General features: G+C 51.5%; 1 protein-coding gene across 6 annotated transcripts in view; it reads left to right on the top strand.

The window, feature by feature from the left end:
- The window catches only part of LOC131932568 (RNA-binding motif, single-stranded-interacting protein 3), a 136872-nt gene that overhangs the window by 88255 nt on the left and 35021 nt on the right, over nucleotides 1–13596 (top strand). The window lies entirely within an intron of this gene.

Genomic DNA, 13596 nt, shown 5'->3' with positions numbered 1-13596 from the left:
CTTCTCCTTAGTCGGCCTTGTCCGTCCATATTGTCCATATTGTGTGTTATTGACGTTTTGCGCCAATGACCGCCTTTGTACCGTGTCGGCTTTCTGCTTTGATCCTATTGTTGCTGTGAGTTGAGGGCAGCAAGTCAGATTAACAACGTGTTTTTGCCATTTCACACTTATGTAAAAACACGATGAAAACCGAGAAGGCTGGAACATTCTATTAAATTCTTTTAAATATTATATGTAAAGTGGAATCAAAGCCCACACCCTTCATACTAAAAAATGTTACGTTTGTTATAAATATCACTATACGTATACAACCTACGCACATTACATTTAATTTATTAATCGAAGTTGATTTGCACTTTCTGAATATTTAATACATAAAAGAATTAACAAATTCTATGCAAATACACATTTGTGACTTTTGTTCTGTTTTTTTTCCTGTGACTTTTTTGTGTTTTTTCCCTGTGACTTTTTTCATGTGACTTTTTTCATGTGACTTTTTTCATGTGACTTTCTGTGACTTTTTCCCTGTGACTTTTTTCCTGTGACTTTTTTCCTGTGACTTTTTTTTACTTTGTTTTTCCTGCGACTTTTTTCCCTGTGACTTTTTTCATGTGACTTTTCCTGTGACTTTTGACCTGTTACTTTTTTCCTGTGACTTTTTTTCCCTACAATTGTAAAAATGACGCTGCACGTCAAAAAGAACATAAGACGCTATATTGTCCGGCCTAACTTTGGCCATGTGTCCGGCCTAACTTTGGCCGTGTGTCTGGCCTAACTTGACCCTAATATGGCCGTGTGTCCGGCCTAACTTTGGCCATGTGTCCGGCATAACTTTGGCCGTGTGTCCGGCCTAACTTTGGCCGTGTGTCCGGCCTAACTTTGGCCATGTGTCCGGCATAACTTTGGCCGTGTGTCCGGCCTAACTTTGGCCGTGTGTCCGGCCTAACTTGCCCCTAATAGAGTCGTGTCTAGCTCGGCAAGAGCTCTGTTGTGCTGAAGAAATCGATAGAGATCAATAATGTGTTCCCAATCAATGTCAGGTCAAGTGCCCTACCTGGGAACTAGCAGCTGGGGTCAGCGTGAGTAGCAGGAAGTTAATCCTACACGTGCGCTCAGCCCATCACGCGCAGTTCACCCAGGATGCGACAAGTCCACCCCATCACCCCCCACCCCATCGACCCCCCCCCCCCCAGTGACAAGGATCGTCTGTACTAACACAGGGGCAGAGAACCACAAAACGCAGTCAATACTTGGTTGTTTCCCCTGGTCGAGATTTAGAGATTTAATTGTCAAATTAAAGTAAAAAATTAAATGACAGCGGGGGTATAGGAGCCTAGTACAGTACATACAACTTATCAGCGGCAATGTGTGTTTGTGTGTGTGTGTGTGGGGGGGGGGGGTAATAGGAGACTAGTACGGTACGTACAACTTATCAGCGGGAATGTGTGTGTGGGGGGGGGGGGGGTAGGGGGGGTATAGGAACCTAGTACAATACGTACAACTTATCTGCTGGAATGTGTGTGGGGGGGGGGTATAGGAAACTAGTTTGGTAAAAAAAACCTTCACAGCAGAGAAAGGCACACATACAACACATCGACATACAGTCAAACCAACACTCCCATAGCGCCAACAGTTTCCAACCATTGAACTTCCCAACCCCCCCTCCTCGTCCCTCTAACCGACGCCATTGTTCTGCCTAGAATATCTACTTATATCTTATCACATGCACATCAAATATTTATTTATGGCTCATATAAACAAAACTTGAGACTCGAAAGCTGTAAAACTTCTTGGATATTTACAGCGCGGGTGTAGTCTAAAAAAAATGTCTCTCTACCTATAGTAATCAACCAATGCCCCCACCCACAAGGATTAACAAATACCCCCCGCCCCCCGCCTTCCACAGCCTCCCCCCCCCGCCTTCCACAGCCTCCCCCCCCCCCCAGTAATCAGCGAACCAAACATGATCGCTGCACCCCCGGAGAAAATAGATTTGGATGCTTAGGGTGAGATTTGAAGAGATCCCATTGAAAACACCCGCCGCCATCTGATACCGTGTCACGTGACCCGCCATTGTGCCAGTCGACATTCCAAGTGGGGACCCCAGCTCCGGCAGGGAATGCACAACCCAGGCCCGTCACGCTCCACCGACCCCGGGTCTGTCACTGTGTGACCCGAGGTGGATCCTCCACTGGTGGGTGTCACGTGATCAGGCTAACGTCTGAACACGGGATGTTGAATGTCATGGGGGGGGGGGTGACAGCTGATGGGTACCGTGACTTTAATATAAATGGGTACCCAGCCAACACATGGGTACCCAGCCAACACATGGGTACCCAGCCAACACATGGGTACCCAGTCAACACATGGGTACCCAGCCAACACATGGGTACCCAGTCAACACATGGGTACCCTGGGTACCCAGTCAACACATGGGTACCCAACCAACACATGGGTACCCAGCCAACACATGGGTACCCAGCCAACACATGGGTACCCAGCCAACACATGGGTACCCAGTCAACACATGGGTACCCTGGGTACCCAGTCAACACATGGGTACCCAACCAACACATGGGTACCCAGCCAACACATGGGTACCCAGCCAACACATGGGTACCCAGCCAACACATGGGTACCCAGCCAACACATGGGTACCCAGCCAACACATGGGTACCCAGCCAACACATGGGTACCCAGTCAACACATGGGTACCCTGGGTACCCAGTCAACACATGGGTACCCAACCAACACATGGGTACCCAGCCAACACATGGGTACCCAACCAACACATGGGTACCCAGCCAACACATGGGTACCCAACCAACACATGGGTACCCAGCCAACACATGGGTACCCAGCCAACACATGGGTACCCAGCCAACACATGGGTACCCAGCCAAGACATGGGTACCCAGCCAACACATGGGTACCCAGCCAACACATGGGTACCCAGCCAACACATGGGTACCCAGCCAACACATGGGTACCCAGCCAAGACATGGGTACCCAGGCAACACATGGGTACCCAGCCAACACATGGGTACCCAGCCAACACATGGGTACCCAGTCAACACATGGGTACCCAGCCAACACATGGGTACCCAGTCAACACATGGGTACCCTGGGTACCCAGTCAACACATGGGTACCCAACCAACACATGGGTACCCAGCCAACACATGGGTACCCAGCCAACACATGGGTACCCAGCCAACACATGGGTACCCAGTCAACACATGGGTACCCTGGGTACCCAGTCAACACATGGGTACCCAACCAACACATGGGTACCCAGCCAACACATGGGTACCCAGCCAACACATGGGTACCCAGCCAACACATGGGTACCCAGCCAACAACTGGGTACCCAACCAACACATGGGTACCCAGGCAACACATGGGTACCCAGCCAACACATGGGTACCCAGCCAACACATGGGTACCCAGCCAACACATGGGTACCCAGCCAAGACATGGGTACCCAGCCAACACATGGGTACCCAGCCAACACATGGGTACCCAGTCAACAACTGGGTCCTCTGGTGTAGGTTTTAGGCTACAAGTATCAAGACAGAACTTTCTAGATTTCGGTTCTCGACTGTAGGGTTCACAATATGACGACGGTGGTGACGCAATATCTGACGTCACTTGACCTAGTTGTGACATCGAAAAGCCATGTCAGGGGTGGGGTTAGGCCATGTCAGGGGTGGGGGTTAGGCCATGTCAGGGGTGGGGGTTAGGCCATGTCAGGGGTGGGGGTTAGGCCATGTCAGGGGTGGGGGTTAGGCCATGTCAGGGGTGGGGGTTAGGCCATGTCAGGGGTGGGGTTAGGCCATGTCAGGGGTGGGGGTTAGGCCATGTCAGGGGTGGGGGTTAGGCCATGTCAGGGGTGGGGGTTAGGCCATGTCAGGGGTGGGGTTAGGCCATGTCAGGGGTGGGGTTAGGCCATGTCAGGGGTGGGGTTAGGCCATGTCAGGGGTGGGGTTAGGCCATGTCAGGGGTGGGGGTTAGGCCATGTCAGGGGTGGGGGGGGGTTAGGCCATGTCAGGGGTGGGGGGGGGGGGGTTAGGCCATGTCAGGGGTGGGGGTTAGGCCATGTCAGGGGTGGGGGTTAGGCCATGTCAGGGGTGGGGGTTAGGCCATGTCAGGGGTGGGGTTAGGCCATGTCAGGGGTGGGGTTAGGCCATGTCAGGGGTGGGGTTAGGCCATGTCAGGGGTGGGGGTTAGGCCATGTCAGGGGTGGGGGGGGGGGGGTTAGGCCATGTCAGGGGTGGGGGGGTTAGGCCATGTCAGGGGTGGGGGGGGGGGGTTAGGCCATGTCAGGGGTGGGGGGGGGGGTTAGGCCATGTCAGGGGTGGTGTTAGGCCATGTCAGGGGTGGGGTTAAGCCATGTCAGTGGTGGGGTTAGGACATGTCAGGGGTGGGGTTAGGCCATGTCAGGGGTGGGGCTAGGCCATGTCAGGGGTGGGGGGGGTTAGGCCATGTCAGGGGTGGGGGGGGGGGGGGTTAGGCCATGTCAGGGGTGGGGTTAGGCCATGTCAGGGGTGGGGGGGTTAGGCCATGTCAGGGGTGGGGGGGGGGGGGGGTTAGGCCATGTCAGGGGTGGGGGGGGGGGTTAGGCCATGTCAGGGGTGGGGTTAAGTCATCTCAGGGGCGGGGTTAGGCCATGTCAGGGGTGGGGTTAGGCCATGTCAGGGGTGGGGTTAGGCCATGTCAGGGGTGGGGTTAGGCCATGTCAGGGGTGGTGTTAGGCCATGTCAGGGGTGGGGTTAAGTCATCTCAGGGGCGGGGTTAGGCCATGTCAGGGGTGGGGTTAGGCCATGTCAGGGGCGGGGTTAGGCCATGTCAGGGGTGGGGTTAAACCATGTCAGGGGTGGGGTTAGGCCATGTCAGGGGTGGGGTTAGGCCATGTCAGGGGTGGGGTTAGGCCATGTCAGGGGTGGGGTTAGGCCATGTCAGGGGTGGGGTTAAGTCATCTCAGGGGCGGGGTTAGGCCATGTCAGGGGTGGGGTTAGGCCATGTCAGGGGCGGGGTTAGGCCATGTCAGGGGTGGGGTTAAACCATGTCAGGGGTGGGGTTAAGTCATCTCAGGGGCGGGATTAGGCCATGTCAGGGGTGGGGTTAGACCTCAGCATTTTACTTCCATAATCCTAAGTTAACCTTTTAGCCTCTCTGCTGGTCATAACCTAACCGTTTAACCACTTACATACCGGTCTATTCTGTGTGGATCAACGAAATATTTTCATGAGATGTTAGTGTACCGCCTAATTTCCTTAATTACTGGTCAGTTTTTGTATGATTTAATTAATTAGCTAGAGGGGAGAAGTGACGTCACGATAGCCGCGGGTCGTGTAACCACGTCACTTTATCACTGCTACACGTGAGTGATCGCTACTGCCACGCGCTGCCCCATGTTCGGTAAATCCCAGTCTCATGGGGTCAGTAAATCCCCAGTCTCATGGGGTCAGTAAATCCCCAGTCTCATGGGGTCAGTAAATCCCCAGTCTCATGGGGTCAGTAAATCCCCAGTCTCATGGGGTCAGTAAATCCCAGTCTCATGGGGTCAGTAAATCCCCAGTCTCATGGGGTCAGTAAATCCCAGTCTCATGGGGTCAGTAAATCCCCAGTCTCATGGGGTCAGTAAATCCCAGTCTCATGGGGTCAGTAAATCCCCAGTCTCATGGGGTCAGTAAATCCCCAGTCTCATGGGGTCAGTAAATCCCCAGTCTCATGGGGTCAGTAAATCCCCAGTCTCATGGGGTCAGTAAATCCCAGTCTCATGGGGTCAGTAAATCCCCAGTCTCATGGGGTCAGTAAATCCCCAGTCTCATGGGGTCAGTAAATCCCAGTCTCATGGGGTCAGTAAATCCCCAGTCTCATGGGGTCAGTAAATCCCCAGTCAGTTTGATTCTGATTTGATCCTAGAACATTGGAGGTTTAAAATTTGCTTGTTGACGTTAGCTGGTCCGTACGTTGATTCCTAGCGTCGTTAATTGTACATCAATCTCTCAGTGTTACAGCGCTGTAGTGAGGTGACCGATGGCTCTATGGAGGTGATTGAAATATTGGAGGTATCATTAGATTGGCCGCACTCATTAAAATCTTTTCATCTGACGAGAGGGGGGGGGGGGGAGAAGTCTGATTGATGAGTGAGGGGTCAGTCCACTGAACCAGGTGTAACCAGTCCACTGGACCAGGTGTAACCAGTCCACCGACCTCCTCAGATATTTTGATGACTTTCTCCTGTCCTTAAAGTCACGTGATTGTAGAAACTCCACTCGTGCGACCATAAAAAACACTACATGTTGTGTGAAATGTCGAGGGTAAGGTGAGGGCTCAAGAATCAGGAATCATAAATGAGGGGTCGGGTGGTATTTGAGGGGTCAAATGTTATATGAGGGAGGAGTCAATATGAGGGAGGTCAGATGGTACGAGATGGGTGAGACAACAAAAGATGTAATGAATGAATACTACACCCTAATTATCTAATGAGCTGCTGGCTATTGATTGCTGGGCGAGTAGGTCATCAGCTGTTGTCCCGAGCTGGGACGAGTCAGATGAATAAATACACAGGTGACTTACAGGTGTTCTACTCACCTACAACACCTTCAGTTGCCTCCCGTAGGTCTGGGCTCCCGTAGGTCAAATGTCATGTCACAGTGAGATCTAATGTCATGTCACAGTGAGACCTAATGTCATGTCACAGTGAGATCTAATGTCATGTCACAGTGAGATCTAATGTCATGTCACAGTGAGACCTAATGTCATGTCACAGTGAGACCTAATGTCATCTCTCAATGGGATTCATTATGTCACAGTGACGGCAGTAATTTTATCTGAAAACACGATGGCGACAAGAGTAGCTTGGTTCAATCCAATCCTGGATCAGTTTAGCCCATTAGTGCTGGATCCTGAGCTAGCCCAGACCTTCTGAAAGTCCGAACTACCTGTCGCACAGGTCCTCTAACACAAACCCATGTAGCCTTGACCCCTTTAACCCAGACCCCTCTAACCCAGACCCCTCTAACACAGACCCCTGTAGCACAGGTCCTCTAACACAGACCCCTGTAGCCCAGACCCCTCTAACCCAGACCCCTGTAGCCTTGACCCCTCTAACCCAGACCCCTGTAGCCTTGACCCCTCTAACCCAGACCCCTGTAGCCCAGACCCTCTAACCCAGCGCTTTAGTGATGTATCTCTTAAACCAGAAAACCCTACGTGACGTCATGTACAAGGTCACGACAAAGTGACCCTGTGGCCCAGTGACGCGTGGGTGACACCTTGGCAGTTACAAGTTGCTGTGGTCATTATAGCCAAACGCCCCCCTCTAGGTCGTTCAACTTTCACGTTCGCGAATACCATAAAGGTATTTCCCCCCCCTCTCCCCCGCCCCTCCCCGAATACCAATAAGGTATACCCCCACCCCACCCCCTCGCTCACTTATTATAGACACGGCCTCACATTAACGAGTTAGAATTATGTGCCCTACCCTCTCCTTTTAAAATTCCTGCTCTCCCCGCCCCTACACGTTTACCGTTTCTAGGGTACGGTTTATTTGACGTTTTTATCTGTGTGTTTTAGCCCAGGATTTTCGCGACCCGTGTTTTACTCCACTTCCCCTCTCTACTGTTGGTTTTGTTCTATTTTTAGACCATTGTTTTCTACACCAAATATACGACACCTAAAAGGGGCCGTGTTGGGGCCAGCCTTGTGCGGTCACCCCCTCTGGACTGTAGCAAGTGGCGTGTAGCCGTTAGTCACTGTGCTGTGCGACACACGGACACGTTACTCACGTCAGCAGACCATGTGTCAAAACAACTCAGTGTCAGAGGTCAGCCTGTCACGTGGGCTGCTGAAAACAATTCCAGGCATTGAAGTAGGCTATAGCCCCCCCCCCCCCCCCCCTAGCACTTTTGGACGGGTCTAAAAATAACTCACATGACTTAACAAATTGAATCATGCGCTAGTAACGTTGGCTATTTGAAGCTACCAGTGGGGTGGCTATTTGAGGCTACCAGTGGGGTGGCTATTTGAGGCTACCAGTGGGGTGGCTATTTGAGGCTACCGGTGGGGTGGCTATTTGAGGCTACCAGTGGGGTGGCTATTTGAGGCTACCGGTGGGGTGGCTATTTGAGGCTACCAGTGGGGTGGCTATTTGAGGCTACCAGTGGGGTGGCTATTTGAGGCTACCGGTGGGGTGGCTATTTGAGGCTACCGGTGGGGTGGCTATTTGAGGCTACCGGTGGGGTGGCTATTTGAGGCTACCAGTGGGGTGGCTATTTGAGGCTACCAGTGGGCTGGCTATTTGAGGCTACCAGTGGGCTGGCTATTTGAGGCCTCACACCACACCTTCCCCCCCCCAACACACCACATACAACAGCACGAGGTCAGTGCGGTCAAGCTAACACTAAAGGGACGTGACCGCCGCACGCGTAGTTCGGCCAGACGCGATGAGCAATCATTGCTATAAATAGCTACGGACCACGTGTTAGTAAATCACTGATAAGGCTGAGCAGATGTGGTGGGAGGGGGTGGCTTGACTGCTAGGGGTGGGGGGTGGCTTGACTGCTAGGGGTGGGGGTGGCTTGACTGCTAACTGTGAGCTGGGGGGGGGGGGTTGACTGCTAACTGGGGGTGGGGGTGGTTTGACTGCTAGGGGTGAGATGGGGGGGGATATGGGCAGATTCCGAGGCTGGCTGACCAGTTTTTTAAGCGTGAACCATAAGACCAACCAGTAGGTCCTACGTTAAAGTCCAACAGGTCTTTCGAAATGTCCAATTTACAGGACCTTACAACACGACTTGTGTCGACAGATGGTTTAATTAGCTTTAGAATGTCCAGGTAATTAACCTCATATTTGTTTTAGCTTACCTTTGATTACACCTTTCATTAATATTTAATTAGACTTAATTTTTGTGATTGTTCATGTATCGTCAAGGCTATAACACTAGGCGCAGCACACGTGAAATGGTTAGAAGTTGGTGGCTGATTAATGAGCAGGCAGTGGTAACTGTCACAGGTTTATCACAGGTAGACAGGTGTGTGGCTCTATAACAAGAACTACCTGTAGGATCCATGCCGAGAATAGAGCACCCGTTTTATTTTGGTCAACACACAGATTTCCAGTTTCAAACTAACTTATCCATGTGTATCCTCACCACCTCACCCACCCCACTCTCACCCCCCTCACCCACGAATCGCTCCACCTGCCAAGCGGTAAACGGCTCGGGGGGGGGGGGGGGCTGTCCGTTGACCTACAATCGTTTGAATAATTCAGTGACCTGTAACGCAGCTAAGAAAATCTCCATATGATAATAAATAGCAAGCCGACTTGTTTCATTAAATTTGTCATGTTTAAAAAAATTTCACCCAACTACATAGTCACCTTACGCGGCCCTGGAGGGGGGGGGGGGGGGACAAAAAGTGTCACTATGGCGACGACACAGATTTACATACTATCGCGGTGTGTGTGAGGTCTGTATTGTAGCAATACTGTAATACCTAACAAAAACGTTACTGCGACGTAGAATTTAGTCACAAGTCATTCAAAGTTTAACAAAACTAAATCCAAATAAATTTTCAAAACAATTACATGACCCTTCTAGCCCGCGTCAGTTAATTTCTAACCGTGAAATGTGACCCTCAAACTAGCCGTTATATAATGAAATGTGGCCCTCTAATTAGCCGTTAAATAACGAGCTACACTGAAATAGGCAGTGTACAAGTGGTGTGTATGTACATGGTCATGCAAGTTACTCACTTTCGCAATCTTCAGTGCGTGCAAATTTCCGGTGAAGGATGCGCTCTAGTTGAGTAATTAAATGTCTGTCGTACGTATCTCCAAATTTCTAACCGTTCGGCCGCACGTAGGGGTATGACGCAGCTAGCAACAAAAGAACCAAACAGCAATAACTGACAAACTCAAATGTCAGCATTTTTTCTTTGTTTGGGTTTTTATTCGGATGTTGTTGCAATACACACTCCAATGTGTGTGCTTGTTGCAATACACACTCCAATGTGTGTGCTTGTAGCAATACACACTCCAATGTGTGTGCTTGTAGCAATACACACTCCAATGTGTGTGCTTTTAGCAATACACACTGAAGTGTGTATGGCGAGACTAACTCCAATTTTGCGATTTTTTCAAATTTTGAAATGTTTTCCTGATGACGGCATGCAATGTTTGTACTATGAATCGCCTTAACTGGACCAATCAAACTAATTAAAACTATTCAGCACAGTCATTTAAGAATACGATGGACATTATTTGATTCTCAAAGTTCTCTCGAATGTCAGGGAAGAGCAATGTCCTGTATGTCAAGTTTGGATTGTCCTGTATATTATAAAGTTGTACAGTGGGGCTATAAATCCGATTTCTCTGATATGGCCCTGTTAAGCTGGGTCTAATTAAATTAAAAGACGCTTTGATTATTCATTTCGTTTGTAGGTACATGACATTACTTTAGAACGAGTACACACACTAAAGCATGCTTGCTCTCCGTGTGTATATTTGGTTGAGTGTTTGTGTGAGTGTGTGTGTTCACCAATTCACGTCACCACAACAACTGGTGACAACAACTCACCCGACTGAGCGATGTTCACGACACACGGGTACGAAACACGCCGTGTCATTCTTTTAACTATCGCAGTCTCAAGCAGACCGCGCGGTTGTTTTATTTCTGTTGTGGATTTTTAACATATCTTGTGCTTTTTTAATTTGTTGTGGATATTCTATGGATGAAATGGATACATCGCCTGAATCTTCAAGCACTAGTGGTGAAAGCATGGATGTGACTCCACCGAGTGAAGTGGAGTCAGCTGAGCGCGTCATTGGAGACTGGGTGTCCACTGGCAGAGTGTCTTGGCTGAGGAGTGACCACCCCCTGAGGGAGGAGTTCCCCCGGCCATTTGTCGAGGAGTCGAGTCTGTCATCGATCTCCTACCACACGTCCTGGTCAGGGTCGGTCATCTTGTCGGGCTCAACTGGAGAAGAGTCCAATGCCGCCACCTTCCAACATTTTGAAAGTCCAGGCCTTCCCTCTGGTCCAGCGGGTGAGGAGCCAAATGGCGTTGGTCAGCTGACCACCAATGGTCATCCTAGAGCCGCTAGACAAGTGTCGGAGCTGGAAAAGTTACTTGTGGAGCCAATCAAGAAACCTCAGTTGGTACCATTGAATTTAGTTATCCGCGAACAGGGGGCTGGGGCGTCTCTACACTACCCCAAATCGCCCTCTGAGATACAGCCACTGCAGCCCCCTAGATGGCGGCCAGAAAATGCAAACCTCTCTCCAAAAATCACGAGTAATGCGTTTCTACTTCAGGCCCTAGACCTGCGGGCCAACCAACAGTTGGTGGACCTGCGGGCCACCCAACAGTCGTTGGACCTGCGGGCCACCCAACAGTCGTTGGACCTGCGGGCCACCCAACAGTCGGTGGACCTGCGGGCCAACCAACAGTCGGTGGACCTGCGGGCCAACCAACAGTCGGTGGACCTGCGGGCCAACCAACAGTCGGTGGACCTGCGGGCCAACCAACAGTCGGTGGACCTGCGGGCCAACCAACAGTCGGTGGACCTGCGGGCCAACCAACAGTCGGTGGACCTGCGGGCCAACCAACAGTGGGTAAGTTCGGTGCCCGTGCTGCCACCTATTGGGGCTCAGCACATTCCGTCGTCTGCTACTGGACGACCACAGGCGCCCCCACCACCACCTGACGACTCAAACCTTAGTCTACAGCCTGACCACATGGCCACTCTTGGACAACGGGTCATCGATGACCCAAAACGAACTGGCCAGTCGGTGGGAAGCGACGCAAGCAGTTCTAAAGCTCCACAGGAAGCAGCGCAGGGTGCAAGCATTGAGGGGGTGGAGGAAAAGCTGCCTCTTCTTCGTCTGCTCTTGAGTTCTTCGTCAGGGACGGCTGACAGCACGACCAACAGCGCACGTGATGGCACACCGGACACTCGGACACAAAGTTCTGACCAGTTGCACGGGATGACGCCTGAACCATTTGAGTATCCAGAGCGTTCGTCTTGCATCCCGCAAAGGTCAAGGTCTCGCATCCCGCTGGAGTCAAGGTCTGGCAGCCAAACGTCGCCCATAGAGCTCGACTCCTCAGAGACGACTCCGTCTGATGGCTCTTCCCCTGCCGCGTCACACGACGCCGCGTCTCCAACTTTGGCTAACAAACCTTCACCAGGAGTTTCCATGATAGCCAACCCAAATGTATCCGAGCAGTCATTGCTGTGTCCGTCTTCAAGCCCATCGACAGCGGATCCTTCTCTTGTCGTGTCTGTATCGGAGCCATCCACGGCTTATGCTTCAATGACTTCAGATAGATCTCCCATCATAGCAAGTTCTGAACGATCGTCTGCAATGACCTCATCTGACCCATCGCTGGTCAAAGATGACCCATCTGACCCATCGCTGGTCAAAGATGACCCATCTGACCCATCGCTGGTCAAAGATGACCCATCTGACCCATCACTGGACAAAGATGACCCATCTGACCCATCGCTGGTCAAAGATGACCCATCTGACCCATCGCTGGTCAAAGATGACCCATCTGACCCATCGCTGGTCAAAGATGACCCATCTGACCCATCACCGGACAAAGATGACCCATCTGACCCATCGCTGGTCAAAGATGACCCATCTGACCCATCGCTGGTCAAAGATGACCCATCTGACCCATCGCTGGTCAAAGATGACCCATCTGACCCATCGCTGGTCAAAGATGACCATCATTCAATCCCAACCTTGGAATTCTTGAGTATGCGGCTGACATCAGTGAGTGACACACGGTCGACATGCAGCTCGATATTGTACCCATCCCCGGAGATCCCACCACCAACCCGTCTCTCGCCAGACTCGTCACACTCCAGCATGTACCCATCGCCTGTGTTCCCCTGGCACACGGTCTACGACACTGGGTTCTCGGTACAAGCCGCTACTTTGACGCAGAGAGTGGCCAGAAAGTCGCCAAAGAAAATCCAGTCATCTTCCACTCCCGCAGTCAGCAGCTCCAGGGCTGTCCTGGCCCAGTCGAAATCTCCTCAGAAAAAGTCACCTTATGAGCCACGCTATGATGTTTCACCGGCCAAAAAAAGAACCAAATCGAAATCTCCCCGTCGGAGAATATCCCCTGTCAAGCAACCAAGTACAAAACCAAAATCTCCTTATCGTGAAGTTTCCCCGGTCAAGCAACCAAGGACGAAACCAAAATCTCCTTATCGTGAAGGTTCCCCGGTCAAGCAACCAAGAATAAAATCCCCCGAGCGGAAATCTCCCGTAAAGACCCGAAAAACCAAATCAAAATCTCCCTCTCTCCGAGTTTCTTCAATGGAGGCTAGTAGGTCCCAAGTCAGCGGCCTCTCCCCCAACAAGGGCGCTAGTAGGTCCCAAGTCAGCGGCCTCTCCCCCAACAAGGGCGCTAGTAGGTCCCAAGTCAGCGGCCTCTCCCCCAACAAGGGCGCTAGTAGGTCCCAAGTCAGCGGCGTCTCCCCCAACAAGGGCGCTAGAAGGGCCCAAGCCAGCGGCGTCTCCCCCAACAAGGGCGCTAAGACCAAATCGCCTGTGGGTGTTCGCAGACGGCG

The sequence above is a fragment of the Physella acuta genome, unplaced genomic scaffold (assembly GCF_028476545.2).
Source record: "Physella acuta isolate Inbredline_101_S28 unplaced genomic scaffold, ASM2847654v3 ptg000105l, whole genome shotgun sequence".
Taxonomy (NCBI): domain Eukaryota; kingdom Metazoa; phylum Mollusca; class Gastropoda; family Physidae; genus Physella; species Physella acuta.
The sequence above is the reverse complement of the archived record's forward strand: the minus strand, read 5'-3'. Positions and strand labels throughout refer to the sequence as shown.